Raw genomic sequence first — 15962 nt, forward strand, 5'->3', positions numbered from 1 at the left:
TCTTTCAATCTGATAACTGCTTGCCTGGTGTTCAGAGACATGCTATAACCAGAGGTTCAGACGCTAATTTCTGTTCTTTTAACTATAGAAAGAATATTTCAAATCTGCTCTACTTTAGTTCAACTCGTATTGGGATCCATATTGGTGGGAGTAACCTAGATCAATACCGAAAATAAATAAAAGTTAATCCAAATAATCCACTTTGACCTCTGCCATGACTTCTCATTTTTTCCCCTTTAAACAGTTGATCTTGATGAATTTTGTTACGTTTTCTCTCTTACATCAGGTTCTGTAAGGAGAAAGGCCCAATTTTGGCCTTTTTTACTGCCACCCAGGCTTCTAATGCAGGGTTAGAGTCTCACGGGCACTAAAGAAATGAGAAACCTTCATTTCACCAATCCAAATAAAATACTCCATAGAAAATAATCATAGCCCTTTAATTTGTCCTTCAAAGTGCCCGTGAATGTTTACAAGAAACTCTGAATTATTTCCCATGTCTAATGGTGCCCCCAAGAATACTCCAAGTTCAGGATTATGACGGGTGACTTGTAAGGCTGAGAGGGTGAGAGGTGTCCTGCCGCAGACTCCCATCCTCAGGGATCCAGGCGTGTGCTGGTCACCAACCAGGTTCCATGCAGCCGAAAGCGGCAACAATCCCCAGTCAAGTCAAAGAACAGGAATATTGCTTATATTCAATAGCCTAAGTAATGAAGGAGGCTGGCTTTCTGGTCACCATGAGGGGCCTGGGTTATTCTCATTTTCCTCTCTGCTTTCCTCAGAGTAAGGACTCTGCTGTCCAGGGATTCCCCTGCATCCACAAAAGCACCTGGACCTCACAGACCCTCATATCAGGGCCCTGATGTGGAGACACCAACTATTTCTTCTTGTCTGTTTCATTTTAAGAGCAAGGAAATGTTTCCCAGGAACTTTCCTCAGATTTCTGTTCTGGTCTCATTGGCCAGAAGAATTTCCATATTCAAATTTAAACGGACTGCTCTCTTTGGTCAGATAACAGACTGGACGTGGATTTTCCTGAGGATTAGGGTAGAAACATCTCCGAGGCTCTGCAACAAAGGACAAAGGACAGGAAGAAGGCAAATGCCTGTCACCTGCTATATTAAACACAGTTAAAATAAGAAAGCCAAGATAATATTTCCCAGACAAGGACCTCATGTGTATAGATTAGAAGCAGCAGAATACAGCACAGTGGGCAGGGCCCTGAGGGCCATGGTAGGTATTTGTTCTCACTCCTGTTAAGTTTCTCTAATAAAATTCAAAACTAGGCTAGTCTCCACTTTCAAAGCTAGGGATGTGGGACGTAACTAATGCAAGATAGGCTGAACAAGAGACATGCAGAAATTTCTCTCAGGTTTATGGCTTCCAAAAAACAATTGCTCAGCTCCTAGGCCAAGTAGGATCTAGGGCCATGATTGGGTGAGGAGGTTTCTCACACCCTTGACCAGGAGCCACATATCTAAAGCCAGACAGTCTCTGTTGACAGAGCATGGGGACTGTCTGTTACTGGTACATGCCCCAGCAAATACCAAAAGAACACATGAACACCTCAAGTTTTCATAGAATTGGCACATGTCCAAGACATATAATCAGATGGCCATTTTTCTAGAAATTCATCTTATTACTAAATTTAACAAAAGCATCTATGCTTCAGGGATTGAGAGACAAACCCAGATTATCTGAGAAGCCTTGGCCTCAGCCAACTGTGTGAGACCTGAACCGGAGTCTAGAGACCCGACCTGGAGTCTAAGGCACCCAGGGAAAGAGAAATACAAACAGAAAAAAATAAAAGCAGGTAAAACAAATTTTCTACTAGATAATACAGGACTGAGATTCCTAAGAATTTACAAGAATTAAGAAAAAGAGGTAAAATGAGAAGTTCAATGTTCTTATATGTGCATGTATTTATTTAGTTCTAGACGTTTAATTTTTTTAATTTTTAAATGCTTTTAGTTGAAATAGAATTTTATCACTCTCCCCTCTCGTTCCTCCTACCAACTCCTCCCAGCTACACACCTTTGAGCCCTTCCCCTTCTCCTCAGGTTGACGGTCTCTCTCTTTGATTATCATTATTACATAGGTGTGTGTGAATATGCACAAATATAGATCAACACAACTGGATAGGTCCATTTTGGCTTTTGTGTATATATGACTTCAGGACTGACCACCCTGCACTGGGCAGCCGACAAAGGGCCTCATCCCTCGGAGAAGCTAATTTTCATTTCGGCAGTCACTAGTTGCCTATAGGTCTCTGTCTAGTGGTGGGACCTCGTGAAACGCCCCCCTTCCTCTGCTGATGTCGACAGATAAGCTTCAAACCAGGATCTTAAAACTCCTGTTGGTGGAAGAGAAGGGATAATTCTAGCCCTTTCTGTCTGAAATAAGGATCTACAGCTGGGGACTGAAAGTTGCCTTAGAAAGTGTTTGCTGCCCCTCGTCCTGCTCTCCCAGTGAGAACCAGGTACTTCCGCAGCCCAGAACAATACAGGGAAGAGCTTGTGTGATGAACACTTATGAGACAGGCTTTGGATGGACACATGGACCCCAGGAAAAGCCCTCCCACCTGCCAGGATGCAGGCAGGAGTCTTTCTGTCAGCTCCTGGTTTCGTTTCTCTTGAGACTACATCCTTGTAGCTAAGGGTGGTGGTGTCTCTGAATCTCTGGGTCTGAGTTTAAACACTGACTCTTGACATAGTAGCCTATGGATTCAGTACATGCTACTGAACTTCTTGGAACCTCAGTCTCTCTGGTCTCTAGAAGAATAGCATCGGTTCTTCCTCAAGATGCCTGTGCAATTTTTGCTCGAGAGAGAAGCATCGGGTATGGAGGCAGGAATGGATGGGGAGGAGATCAAGAGCAAACTGCACATGTGCTTACCAGAATTTGCGAGCCCAAGGCTAAAAGACTTTAGACCTTCAAGCATCCTTCCATCGCCTGGGAGTGACGCTCCCTAAGCACCAGGCCTTCATCTTGGGCACAGCAAATATCTGTCAGGCTGGTGTCCGACTATGAATTAGCCAGCACTGCCTCTCCTGGTGACTGGGACTCTTGAAACACAGTAATCCTTGACGTGTGTGCTAGAGTTGGAATTGTGTTCAGTCTGTGACCCAGAGGACTAAGGTCACTTTCTGTCCCAGCTTCCCAAGTCTTGTGATAAAACATCCTAACTAAAACAACTTAGGGGGCAACAGGTTCATTTCAGTTCGGATATCCAAGTGACAACCCATTAGTGTGGAAACGTCTAGGCAACAGGAACTTGAAGCGGCTGATCACGTCACATAGCATCCACAACCAAGAGCCGCAGACAATGAATTCGTACATGTATGCTGTCCTAGTTATTTTCCTGTCAACTTGACACTGGCTAAAGTCATCGGAGAAACTGAGAGAATGCCTCCCTGAGATCAGGCTGTAGGTAGGCAACCCTGAAGGGCATTTTCTTATTTAGTGATTGATGGGGGAGGGCCCAGGCCACTGTGGGTGCAGACACCCCTGGATTGGTGGTCCTGGATTCTAAAAGAAAGTAGGTTGGGCAAGCTATGAGGCACAAGCCAGTAAGCAGCACTCTTCCATGACCTGTGTATCAGTTCCTGCGTCCATGTTCTTGTCATGGCTTCCCTCAGCAGACTGTGACCCAGGGTGTATAAGTCAAGGAAACCCTTTCATCTCTCAGTTGCTTTAGGCCACAGTGTTTCCTCACAGCAGTAGTGAGTCTAAAACAGCGTTCTGCTTACCTCAATCTCTCCTTTTCATTCAGCCCAGGGCCCAGCACGTGAAAATGGTACAATCCACATTCAGGGCAGACCTTGATGGTCCCCACCTCAAAGTCCCTCCCAGCCACAAGCTGACCTTCCCAGATGATTCTAAAATGTGTAACTGTACTTCATGTCCCAGACCCTCAGTTTCCTCATCTCCACTGGCAGAGGGCTGTATAGGGTCGAGCATGAGAAAAGTCCGCCACAGGACATTTCTCTGTTCTATCTGGTCATTGAGCTCTTGGGCTTTGCCTCGCACCATGGGTCAGAGAATCCAGCATCACTGTCCTCCTCTCATTCTTTCTTGCTCTGAGGCCACAGGTAGTGATTTGAAGAAGATGGCTGCTACACGGAAGAGATAGGCATGTACGCAACCATTTTCCATGTTTGCCTGGACAACCGCATCAGCCTTGCTGCCGTATTTTGCTGGCTATTGCTAGAGATGATGGGTCTCTCTGGAGAGTGGTGACCTCCACAGTTTCTCGAAGCTTTGCTGCCCCTTTGTGTCATCGGCTGTCCTTCCTCCTGACTTCACTGGAAATAAGATTACCGCACAGCTCAACAGTTAAATTTCCATCTACTCACCTAGCAAGGGACTACATGCAAGAGGTATCCTTTATTACTGAGGCATTTGTTGGCGAATGCCAGCCTGAATGGTATATAGCTCCTTTTCCTGCTTCTCTTGTTGACACTCAAGGCACCATCTTCAAAAGCCTGTGTGCTTTTCTGTGGTAGAGACTCAAGAGGGGTCCAATTTTGCCATCAATCATATTTAATAACCTATGTCATTAGTGTAATTTTGTTATTGAAGATCCCTAAATCTATTCAGTGGCTTGCACAAGACAATTATGGTTTTTCAAAAATACATGTATGTAATCAGATCTCACCTTTAATTAAAGCCATCCCAATTAATGTGGTCATTCAGACTATAATATACAATTTTTACTAAATAATACTTGGTTTTGCATTTCCTTCATTTAAAGGAAAATGGCATTAAAATTAAATGAAAATTTGTAATTCATGGGTCTTCTAAAATATTGCCTGCTGGGTGACGGAGGTAAAAAGTTGGGGGAAGGAAAACATCAGATGCATCTAGCATTTTGAACGGTGTACCTTTGCTCAGAGCCACGCTCAGCTCTGCATTAACAAAGACTCACATTTTAAAATCCACTCACTGCCTAAAGACAAGCTGTCTGAGTCCAGATTTTTGACCTGATTGATTGACAGTCAGGCCTTTGGGCTTCCCATGGCTGTCCTTAAAAAGTATGGGCAGGAGCCTGGCACTATGTAGATTATTTGTAACAAGTTTTCATCATGGGATCCATACCTCTTTTGTGGAGTTGTTGTTTTTAGTTTAAAAAAATAAATACAATCAGGCGTGGTGGTGTGTGCCTAGAACCCCAACAATTGGGAGGTACCGTCAGGAAGATCAGAAAGCCAAGATCTTTCTCCTCAGCTCCTTAGGGAATTTGAGGCTAGCCTGGGCTAAAGATGACCCTGACTCAAAAACATAACAAAGAAAACAGCATGAGTCCTAAGCTAAAAATGCTTCCTCACAGAAAATCTGAAGGAACTAGAAATACCTCAAGTTTAAATTCAGTCTCAAGTTTACCCAGCTCTTGCCAAAATAAGACAATTAAATTTTTAAGTAATAAAAAAATTAAGACAAAAATATATACAGTAGACTGGATAAACAGTATTTCTCCTATTCAGTTACAGTGTTATTTTGTGCTTTGATTTTGCTAAAAGGAAGCAGCATTTTTCCTGTTTTGGGAAAAGTAGTGTTCTTCCTTCTTGTTCTTTAAGTATTTGTTTGCCGGCTACTTGGTTACTTGCCGTGGGGGGTGAGGGGGCTTCAGCCAGCCCTACAGCCTCGTGGCTGCAAACACACCACTGGGGTAGGGTCCCGAAAGGAGCTACAGAGGTGCATAACGACTCCTCCAACAATTTAGAATGTTTGAAGTTAATTATCCTCCTCTGATGACTGGTTGTCTAGACATTTTAAGTATTTATTTTGTGGTGTCCCCTACAGTTCATAATTAAAGAGCTACGGACGGCTCCCGGAGGTTTTTTACTGGCCAGACCAGAAATTACCCACACAACATACTGTGCATTGGCAAAACACAGGAAGAAGTTGAATTCCTCCTTTTTTTTTTCATGCAGTTGGATGGAAGGCAGCGGCCAGAGTATTGACCATCTTTGAACCGCAAAAGGCATTAATGAACCCAGCCGACATCCATAAGCCTTGGACGAGCATGCCAGCCTGGGGCTCAGTTTGTCAATGGTTACTAAGAGACAGGATGGGAGATGGGCAAACCTGGAGAACCATGCCCTCACTAGGTTTAAGTTCCCTAGAGTCACCCATGCATCTTAGTGAAGGGCATGGTACAAGACAATGATATAATACAGGCATGGCCGAGCTGCCCATCCCTGCTGCCATCGTTCATTCATTGACCCTTCGGATCAGAGCCGGAGGTTGGCTCTGCTGCTAAGATGTGTCGCTCCAGGTAAGTTGTTCACCCTTGGAGATACCCGTCTGCCTCTTTGTCAAAGGAGAGACTTCAGCATGGTAGTTAGGTAACTTCCATTGACCATGGTGCCTGGCACACGGTCCAGGCTTTAGCTCACGAACTTTGATGCTTGTAAGGATTTGACAGTGATGTCACCAGTGCCAAGGTGTTGCAAAAATGTGTGCAGTTCTTTCCATGCGTAGTTCTGAAGCCCGAGCTCTTCAGGACATGCCGTGGAAGTCTGCAGTGTGCTCTGCTAGGCTATGCCTTGCCTCTCGTCTGCAAGTCCCGGATGCAGTCTGACAGCGCAGAAGGATAAAGAAACAGAGACCTAACATTTCAGTTCAGGACTAGGTCCGCAGGTTCTCAAAGCCCTCAGCTGAGTTAGAATTCAGGAGGCGGTTGTGCCATCCAGATACCGTACTCTCTGGGACATGACATCTAGCTGGGGTCGTGTCTGCTTTCCTGGGGAACTTGAACTTCAGACACACACACACACACACACACACACACACACACACACACACACACATATTCAGAAGTGAGTGGCCAACTGTGTGAATTCCAAAGCGGTTGTGAAATTACAGTTCTGCCATTTTTGTAGTTGCTAACTCAGTTGTTCTAAAGTTCTGTGTCATTCCGACTCCTGTCTGGGGCTATTCTGGCCTCATTTCTGGGAAGTCAGGGGCTCCCCAGCTTCAGTGCCACATATAACATCCTAGAGGCCTGTCTATTCCATGATTTCTATGGAGCCCAGAGGACTCCCAGTGATAACTGTGAACCTAATCTTCAATCTCCACTCACTCTTAAAGCCAACACCTGCTTTCCAGGCCCTGCTGGCATTTGCCTGGAAAACGAAGCCATCTGGAGAAAGAGCGGAAAGTGACCACAATACTCTGAACCATGTTTGTCATCCCACAGGATCACTCTGGGGCACAGCTGACCATGCAGATCTGTGGAAGAGCATCAGTGAGAAAGACCTGGCTTTAAGAGGAGAGTGGAACCAAGACGAGTTGTACTTGGCCCCTTTGACAGTCTGTAGACAGAAAGTGCGGATGGACAAAAAGACAATGGAATGATGACGAGAGAGCGGAGGAGAGATTCTGTTTCCTTTCCAAACCAAAGTGACTCAGCGGATGAACTTTGTAACTGATGAACTTTGTCAGAATTCCTGGGGAACCCACAGGCTTATAAAGATGGGTAATGGATGCCTCTCTATGGGAGACACTGCCGAAGGCAAGAGTCAGAAGGGGGAGGAAGGGAAGAAAGAAAGAGGGGAGAATGAGTGAGAGAAGGAAAGGGAAAGGAAAGAAGTGGAGGAGAAGAAAAGGAGCAGAGGAGAGAACGCCTATGTCCAACGGTGTAAGCTACTAGCTTCTAGGCTTGTCTAAGCCTATTTACATTTCTGGACTTTCCTGGAGCAAAACGTCTACTGTTTACCTTGAAACATTTGTTTTGTTTTCTTTTACTTTCAAGACAGGGTCTTACCATGTAGCCCTGTCTAGTCTGAAACTCTCTATGTAGACTACACTGGCCTCACACTCACAGATATCTCCCTGCCTCTGTTTCCCAAGTGTTGTAATTAAAGGCATAGACCACCATTCAGGACTTTATCCGGAAGGTTCTTGATCATTTACAAACAATAGGGCTGATTAACACATACAATGAAGGGGTGGTGGTGGACATTAATCTTGATTTGATTTTGAAAACACAGCAGCCAATGAATGGAAGCAAAGGCAGGTAAATGTTTTGATAAGTGTTTTCTACAGAAACCTAGATCCACAATAAATTCTAAGTGCTGGGAAGGCAAATCAGACAAATAGAAGTCTCTTTTTGGAGTAGAAGCCAATTTAAACAGGTGATTACTTGTGACTGGACTGGAAAGTATCCTGGCAGCAAAGGAGAAGTAAAGGCAACACTTAGGGGCAGAAAAGAGGGCTACTGGGTATCTTTGGAGCAGGAAGTTGAGCCCCTTAGCTGAGCTCTAGGTGAATGAGTACCTTTCTTCCAAATGGCCTCTCTGAAATCAGTGTCCTCTCACCGTGGTTAAGATTTTGCAAATCTCCTCTTCTGGTTACCGTTTGGATGAGGCCAACCACTAAAACATCCACCCACAACTTACATCTGAAGTATTCCTCCAGGTAGGAAAAGGTGAATTTTTAGATAGCTCTGTTAGTTTCCCTTTGCTTTTATCAATACTGGCTCATTTCACTGTGAGGGGACCAGACAGCCTTTGCTTCATCCATGAATTAATGATTCTTCAAATCAATTTAATTTAGAGCCTAATAAATTTTCCTAATGACAAATCAATGTCAAAAATAATGAAATGAGGAGTGATTCAATGTGTTTGACCCCCAATCTCTACTTCCCCAAGCAGAGATGTATTACTGAAGGGTGGATTTAACATTTTCTTGTTCCACAATGTGCGACACCTTTTTCCTACTCCAGATGAATTCTCAAAGGCAGAGAACAGGCTTTTTCTATCTTTTAACATCAGAAACTAACATCTACAGAGTTCTCCTTTCTGCTTCTTTTTAATCCATAAGCATCATGAGAACTAGGGAACTTTGATGCTTCTTGCTAAAGCAGCAAAACAAAAGAGACTTGTACGTGTGTGTGTGTGTGTGTGTGTGTGTGTGTGTGTGTGTGTTGCATGTTTCTGGAAAGACTTTTAAGCAGTGCTACGAGGTTAAGGGATGAGTGTTGTAATATATTAATGCTACGAAGTGTGTAATGGGAAATGAACAAGAAGGCTTTATTGTTTGTCCCTGCTAACCTGTGTTCTATTGCTCGGGACAAACAAATAATGACACCATTAAACTAGCACTCTTTCTATCTCCAAATATGTGGTCGATAGTCCCGAAGAATTAAGCAATACTTGGTGAAAGCAACTACATGTCCCCACTTGAATCAAGTGCTGTAGCCGTTCAATGTGAGAAAGTCTCCATTGGAGTTTAGATGGAACTCCAAGTCATACATGATAGGGAAAAAATCCTTGTGCTGATAGTCACAGGGGCAACCCATATGCAGAATATGGGTGATGAAACAAAAATGAGAAATATTCTGGAAGCTTGGATGCAAGGCCTAGGTAATAGGACATGGCAAATAGCCCTGAACCTGAGCCAGGTTAAGGTCAAGAGGGACAAAGTGAGTCCTGTAGGAGCTTGGGCTGGTGACTACTGTTTTCTGTGCATTTATCTTAATTCTCTAGGCTTCTTCAAGTTAGGCTGAAAGAGGAAGACCACATGATCTGAGGAAGGTCTCCCTGGAAAGGTCCTCTGAGTCCCATTGGCCTTGACTCAGCCCTTCTCTTTCGGGTCATGCGACACATTTTGTACGGCTGACATAATGGATGTGTTTAATAATACTCCTTGGCCTTTGGGAGAAGGGTTCAAAATACCTTAACCTTTCCTCTCTCAGGGGTGAGCTAATCAAATATTTAAGGTTGTCCCCCTTCTATCCTTGGACATTGCTTAGGGTAGGAATGCAGGAAAATTCCTTTCTCAACTCTGGCCATGTGGAAATATTGGTTTCCTGCACAGACTTCAGTAGAAACCAGGTATATTTATGACAAATTAGAGCAAGGCCTCAGGGCATGGAAACTGGACCTTGCAGTGGACACCTCCTTCACGTATTAGAACTTTCCAGGAAAGGGGAGTCATTTTGTCTGACATCACTGACTATTAGTGTCTCCTGGGACCTAAAAGGCCCAGTATTGTTGCTGACACCTCTGCTGCCTTTTCCTAGAGAGCATGGTGACTTTGCAGTGGTTGGAAAAAGGGTTATGACATGACAGAAAATGAAAACCGAGTTCACTCAGAAACTTTCTCTGCATCATCTTTTAATAAATGTTTATTTTCTGTACATGGATGTTTGGCCCACAAAGGTCAGAAAAGGGTGTCTGCTCCTCCTTAACAGGAGTTACAGGAGGCTGCGAGCCACTATGTGGGTGCTGGGAATTAATCCTAGGTCCTGTAGAAGAGCAGGATGGGCCCTTAATGCTGAGCCATCTCCCAGCCCATACACCAAGTCTTAAAACACCATTTTCAGTAATCTCCTGTCTTGTCGAAGAATAGATAAAATTGTAATTGCGAAAGGAAACACCATGTGGCTTTCTCCTGACTACATTGAGCAGAACTAAAATTTCTATTCATTTAGGATACTTCGATCTCTCTTGAGACGAATGGTGCCAGGTGGTATGGGCAAATGAATGAGAACACAGGCTTGTCCGTGGGAAGGAGAGAGGGCGCCTTTGCCACTGCAAAGTCAGTGATTCTTGTTCAGAAATCTCCACTATCATCAGAACACACTGAGCCATTCTGTGAGCCCCATGAGAAAATGAGAACTACTCTGTCACCCTCGAATGCCTGTAGTACCTGTAGCCCATCATGTTTTGAGGGTTTCCATGGTGAAAACTTTCGTTATTCAACATCTCATATCAGTGAAGTCAGCAACCATCCCTTCCTTGGGTCTCTAGACAGTAGTCCTTGGGGAAACATTCCATCCCCCACCACCTGTGTCTCAGGTCTTCATCCAAGCCTGCTACTAGTACAGTGCTGCACAGTGCACAGCAAGTGTTCAGGGCACACTCAAGAGTCCCTTTACAATGTGAGGCCAGTGAGCTGAATCGGACCGTAAAGGTGCTTGCTCTACAAACCTGGTGACCTGAGTTCAATCCCTGGAACCTGTGGAAAGGAAGGAGAGAGACAATTCCACAAAGCTGTCCTCTGCTCTCCACATTGCACTGTGATATATGTGAACTCTCTGCCATCACACACACATATATAGATATATGTGTGTGTGTGTGTGTTATATATATGTGTATACATACCTGTATATGCACCCATATGTCATACGTTGTATATGTAAGCATAGATGTATATTTTAGATATATATAATAATAGTAATAATCATTTTTTAAAGGAAGAACTGTCCTAGGCATCACAGAGCCAAAAGTGGTAAAGGGTCCTAATCTATGCCCACTCACTACTAAGTAAGCTTGCTTTCTATCTCTCCACTCAAGGAAGCAGCCAGACAAGACTCAGAGCAACATTCCAAAGCCAGAGACTGAGTCACCTGACCCCACACTCTTCCCCTAACCTGCTGTCTCAGATGCCCATTGTTTGTTCCTGCCAGGCTTTGTCTTGACCTCCTGTGCTCACACAGGTGTCTTAGACAATGGATGTAGAGGCAGGGATAGGGCGTCTGAGTTTCCTTCCGGCTTTCTAGTTCTGTTCTGATGATTGGAAAGAAGAATCCTCCTGTGTGTTTGGGCAGAAGGTTGGGGGCTTGACCCCTGGTCCAGACGAAGATGAACACAATGGCCTTTAGAGGATGCTTAGGAAGAGAGATCATTTCCTGTCCCATGCTTATCTGGGCTTTGTTCCTTATCTAACTCCATGGCAGCCTTGTTTTCGTTCTGTAGAGCAAAATTCTTTACAAAATTCAAAGCCTGGTTGTGTTTGTCACTCTCATAGAATACCTCCAAAACCAACTTAGAGGAGGAAGGATCTACTTAGGCTCAGGAATTCTGAAATTTCATCCACTATTGTTTGGGGGCCTACATATGGTGAGTCAGAGCACTGTGACGGAGGCACGCGAGGGAGCAGCATCGTGGTAGAAACGTGTGAGGGAGCAAAGTGACTTACCTCAGGGCATATAGAATGTAGAAAGAAGGGAGGGGTGTAGAGACAAGATTTACTGTCCCCCAGCAAGACCTATCAAGAAGCTCTCTCCCATCAGGCCCTACCTACTACACTTCTACCGTGCCCCAAAGCCTATTCAATTATGAAGCCATCAGCTAGCTAATCCATGGATCACATCAGCACCCTCGTGATGGGATCCCTTGCCGCGAACCTTGCCTCTGAACAACGCTCTGGGAACCACACAGGAACCATTAGGGCATTTCAGATCCATACCTTCATACTGGGCCTTTCTTTAGATTTCATACTTTGAATATGGCTCCCATTTTTCTGCGCTCTTATACAATTGTATAATTACCTTTTCCCCATTCTATCTGTCTACTGACAATTATTTCGCAGACTTAAAGAATCCGACTGTCACAGATTATTTAAAACATCCCCATTTGAATCGACAATTTGGATTCTCAGAGCAGGTTTGGGCTGCGCTGAGCTGGGCTGATGCCAGAACAGACACACAGGCGACTACCAAAGGAGAGTGGGACATGCCAGACATGCAGAGAAGCCGAACATGATTCTGGACCCACTAAGCAGAGTCAAAAGCTCTTAAAACACATGGGCTATGACATCTGTACTGAGCCTTTGTCATGCAGGAAGGACAAAAGACACCAAGACACCCCAGTTTTTAGTTTATAGTAGCTGTGGCCACATTGCCTGTGCATATGGACTTCCTGCTACACTCTTGAGCCGTGGTCCTCTCCAGCACAATATCCATAGCGAACTATTGATACAGAACACACATACTTTATCTTTGCCCGGCTGTCAAGGCCCCCAGGTGGTGGTCCCATCCCTCTGGGTGCCCTATCTTCCTACCATCTCTCTTGTCTATTGGTCTTTTCTCTACTGGATCCTTGTCACATGTTCCCCTAAGGCCCAAGCAATTTGACATTGCTTTCTGGAACATTCTCCCAGGGCCACTTGCCTTCTCTGGTTAGTGTTCATTCTTATGGACCATGCCTTAGTTCTGCCATACAGAAGTGTTCACCCTTCTGACCACAGTGGACTGGAGCATGACTGAGGTATAGCCTTTACTTTGACAGAAACAGAAACTCAGCTCTTACAGATTTTGAGTTCCTTGACTATTACAAATTTTCAAGATCCCATGTCCTTACTTGCTATTTCCTCTGGGGTTATCATGACTTGAGGCTCTAAGTAGACCGATGGCCCTTGTTCCTTCTTGTTCATTGTACGTCATTGGTCACCCTGACGGGAAGCTCTTATTTGGAAATGGGTCGAGAATAGTGTGATTTCTTCAGGAGCTTTTGGGGGCTGGATTTTAATATCTCTTTTTGGGAAACATCCGCTGTATGTATGGGGTACTTCCACCCATTCTTCATGAAACCAAACATTGCAGTGGGACCAGAAACTAAGGCCCAGAGAGGTTAGAGAGTTCAAGTTCCCACTGGAAGAGGTAAAGATGGATTCAAATTCAGTGACAAACATGTCCCTAGTACCTTGGGGCAGCTTCGATCACAAGAAAGAATTTATTATTTTTTCCATTCCAGCCTCCTGATGTTACATGGGAATTGAATTCTTCCTCATTACTCTAGGAGCTAGACAAAGGTCTGTGTTTGCTCCGGGTCAGCCTCTTGGTACCATAGGAACAGGACTTTGACCCCAGAAGAGCAGCCTCATCTTGCCTGTCACTACCCCTTTGCCTGGGGCCTGTGGTCACACACAACCCTTGCCTCTTGCATAGCCTATCTCCCCAGTCCCCTCCTTCTCCCTCCTCCTCCAGTCCTATCATTAATGAGACTCAGAAAGAGGCAGTGTACGGACTTGAAAGAGTACTTCCTTTCTTATTTATAGGTCTCCACCAGAGGACCAGAGGCGAGGAGTGTGGTCTCTACCCCGAAGCAAGGAGCAAAGCTCTCCTAGGGGGCTGGGTCCTGGCTGGGCTCGGCCTGTGACCCCTTGTGCCTTAATCTCCTCAGCTGTACAATTAGGTAAAAGTTGGGCTACAATGAAAACCAGATGTTCCATCAGGAGCGAAGTCTCCTGAGCAAACAAATTAAATAATAAATAAATGCTTTCGGTTTTACTAGCAACTGGCCATGCCGAACCTCCTTCCAGGCGCCAATTAGAGCTGTCCCGTTGTCTTGTGGGGGTTTTAAAACCCGAGTGGAAATAGGAAGGGGTCTTGCGAAGCCAAAAGTGCTTAGTGGTCTTGTTTTCATTTTTTGTGGATCGTTGACTGCACTTTGGTGTCATGGAACGATGCAAGCCTGATCATGCTCGCCCCGAATTTAGTTTTCCTTCTTGGTTTAAGGGGGGCAGGTTACTACCCCCTTTACCAGTAATTTGCGAGACACTGGTCTTGGAGCATTTTAATGTATGATATATTCTGAAGCTTCTGGAAACAGGGAGGAGTTCTCCCAGTCTGCCTAAAACTCAGGCCAATCCTGAACTCTTCTCACCTCAGGAAAGCAGTTTTGATCTTGCGTGGCAAACCACTTCATTCCCTTGAAAAGCTCTTGGAAATGTTTGCATCTGCTTCTCTTGTAAGGTTTGGTGTATATATATATATAATCATATCTGGCTATAGGGAGAACTTGAACAAACTTAAACCCTTACTATTTATTCTTTTACCAATAGACACATTAATCACTTGACAATACTTGTTGACTATGGTGTAGTTCTCAGGGAGATGAAGTTTTTTAGGGCTCAATACTCAGAGACTAAAAAGAAATCAATTCTGTATATTCTCTCTTATATTTTAGCCTGAGGTTTCTGTAACTGCTTTGAAAAATTTAAGAAGATATGTATTGTCTGACACAAAGTTGGAGTAGTTAGGGACTGTCCTAGAGCAGCGGTGAACACATTTTCTCAAAGGGAAGTTGGCTTATAGATTACATTTATTGAGCACCTACTGTGGTGGCTAAACTTGACTGTCAGCTTAAAGGGATTGAAAATCCCCTACCTGGTGGCTTTTGCTATCTAGGGCTGTGTCTAGCAGGGTGTTTCCAGAGATGGTTAGGTCTTGAGGGCTCTAGGCCAATTGAATGGAACAATCACTTGCTGGAATTGTAATATGATGGCATTGTTGGGGAAATGGGGCCTAGGTGAAGGAAATGGGTCACTGGGGGTGCTGCAGAAGGAAGCCCCTTTCTGTATTGCTTTGGTTGTTTCTTGTGTGGTAAGAAGGGACTAACCTGTCCCATGTGCTCCCATGGCTGTGAGGTTCTGCTCAAGCACATGGGTCCAGGCAAGTATGGATGGAGCCTTCTAAAAAGAAGAGACTGTTTTTGTAGGACATTCTGATACAGTGACGATGAAGGTGGCTTAACACCTGCTACCCAGGCTTGGGCAAGGCATTCCATATAGATAGCTTCATTTTATTCCCACTGCTTCAGAGCTGGGGAAGCTTTTCCTGGGAGCTCCACCTCAGAGAGCTTGCAAACAGGAGGGAGAGCTTCACTGTCCCACATGGAGTCGGTCAATGAATGACTGGTGTCTGCTGGGAGAAACAACTGTGTATGAACTCAACACTTGCGACTTTGTGGACGCAGAACTGACATCTCTCTACTTATGAACCTATAGTCTCCTCGTAGATACCTGTAAGATCACTCCTACTATGCCAAAGAGGACATGGAGGTTCGCCAGGATGGTGTGGCTGTCCTATAACACACAGTTGGCAAACATCCAAGCCAGAGTCATATTCAGGTCTCTGGTTTGAAATCAGAAAGCAAGTGTCCATATTCCCCTTACCTCCTCTTGCTGTAGAGCCCCAGCTTAGCCCTGAAGAGCGATCTCTTTCTCCATAGGGACATGGGGATGTTGAGGCCTGGTGTGATGGACTTTCTTCTGCAGGGCCATGTGACAAAGCTGACCACAGAGCTCTCTCTGCTCTATCCTTGCTTGGTTGTCACTAGAGGCATTGACTAGAAGCCCCCAGGAAACCACATCATTCTCTCGGTGGCAGCGAGTGGTAAAATTGTAGAGACTCACATTTGGCAGTCACTTCTATGGCCTTTCTTCAAAATCAG

General features: G+C 44.8%; 1 long non-coding RNA gene across 1 annotated transcript; it reads right to left on the bottom strand.

Annotated features, from left to right (window-relative positions):
- Positions 1–418: 418 nt before the first annotated feature.
- Positions 419–3019, bottom strand: LOC142852932 (uncharacterized). Its single transcript, XR_012911029.1, has 2 exons — positions 2893–3019; positions 419–1064 (listed from the first exon to the last, which is right to left on the bottom strand). It is a non-coding gene; the product is annotated as an uncharacterized LOC142852932 (long non-coding RNA).
- Positions 3020–15962: the final 12943 nt, after the last annotated feature.

The sequence above is a fragment of the Microtus pennsylvanicus genome, chromosome 6, assembly GCF_037038515.1.
Source record: "Microtus pennsylvanicus isolate mMicPen1 chromosome 6, mMicPen1.hap1, whole genome shotgun sequence".
Classification (NCBI taxonomy): domain Eukaryota; kingdom Metazoa; phylum Chordata; class Mammalia; order Rodentia; family Cricetidae; genus Microtus; species Microtus pennsylvanicus.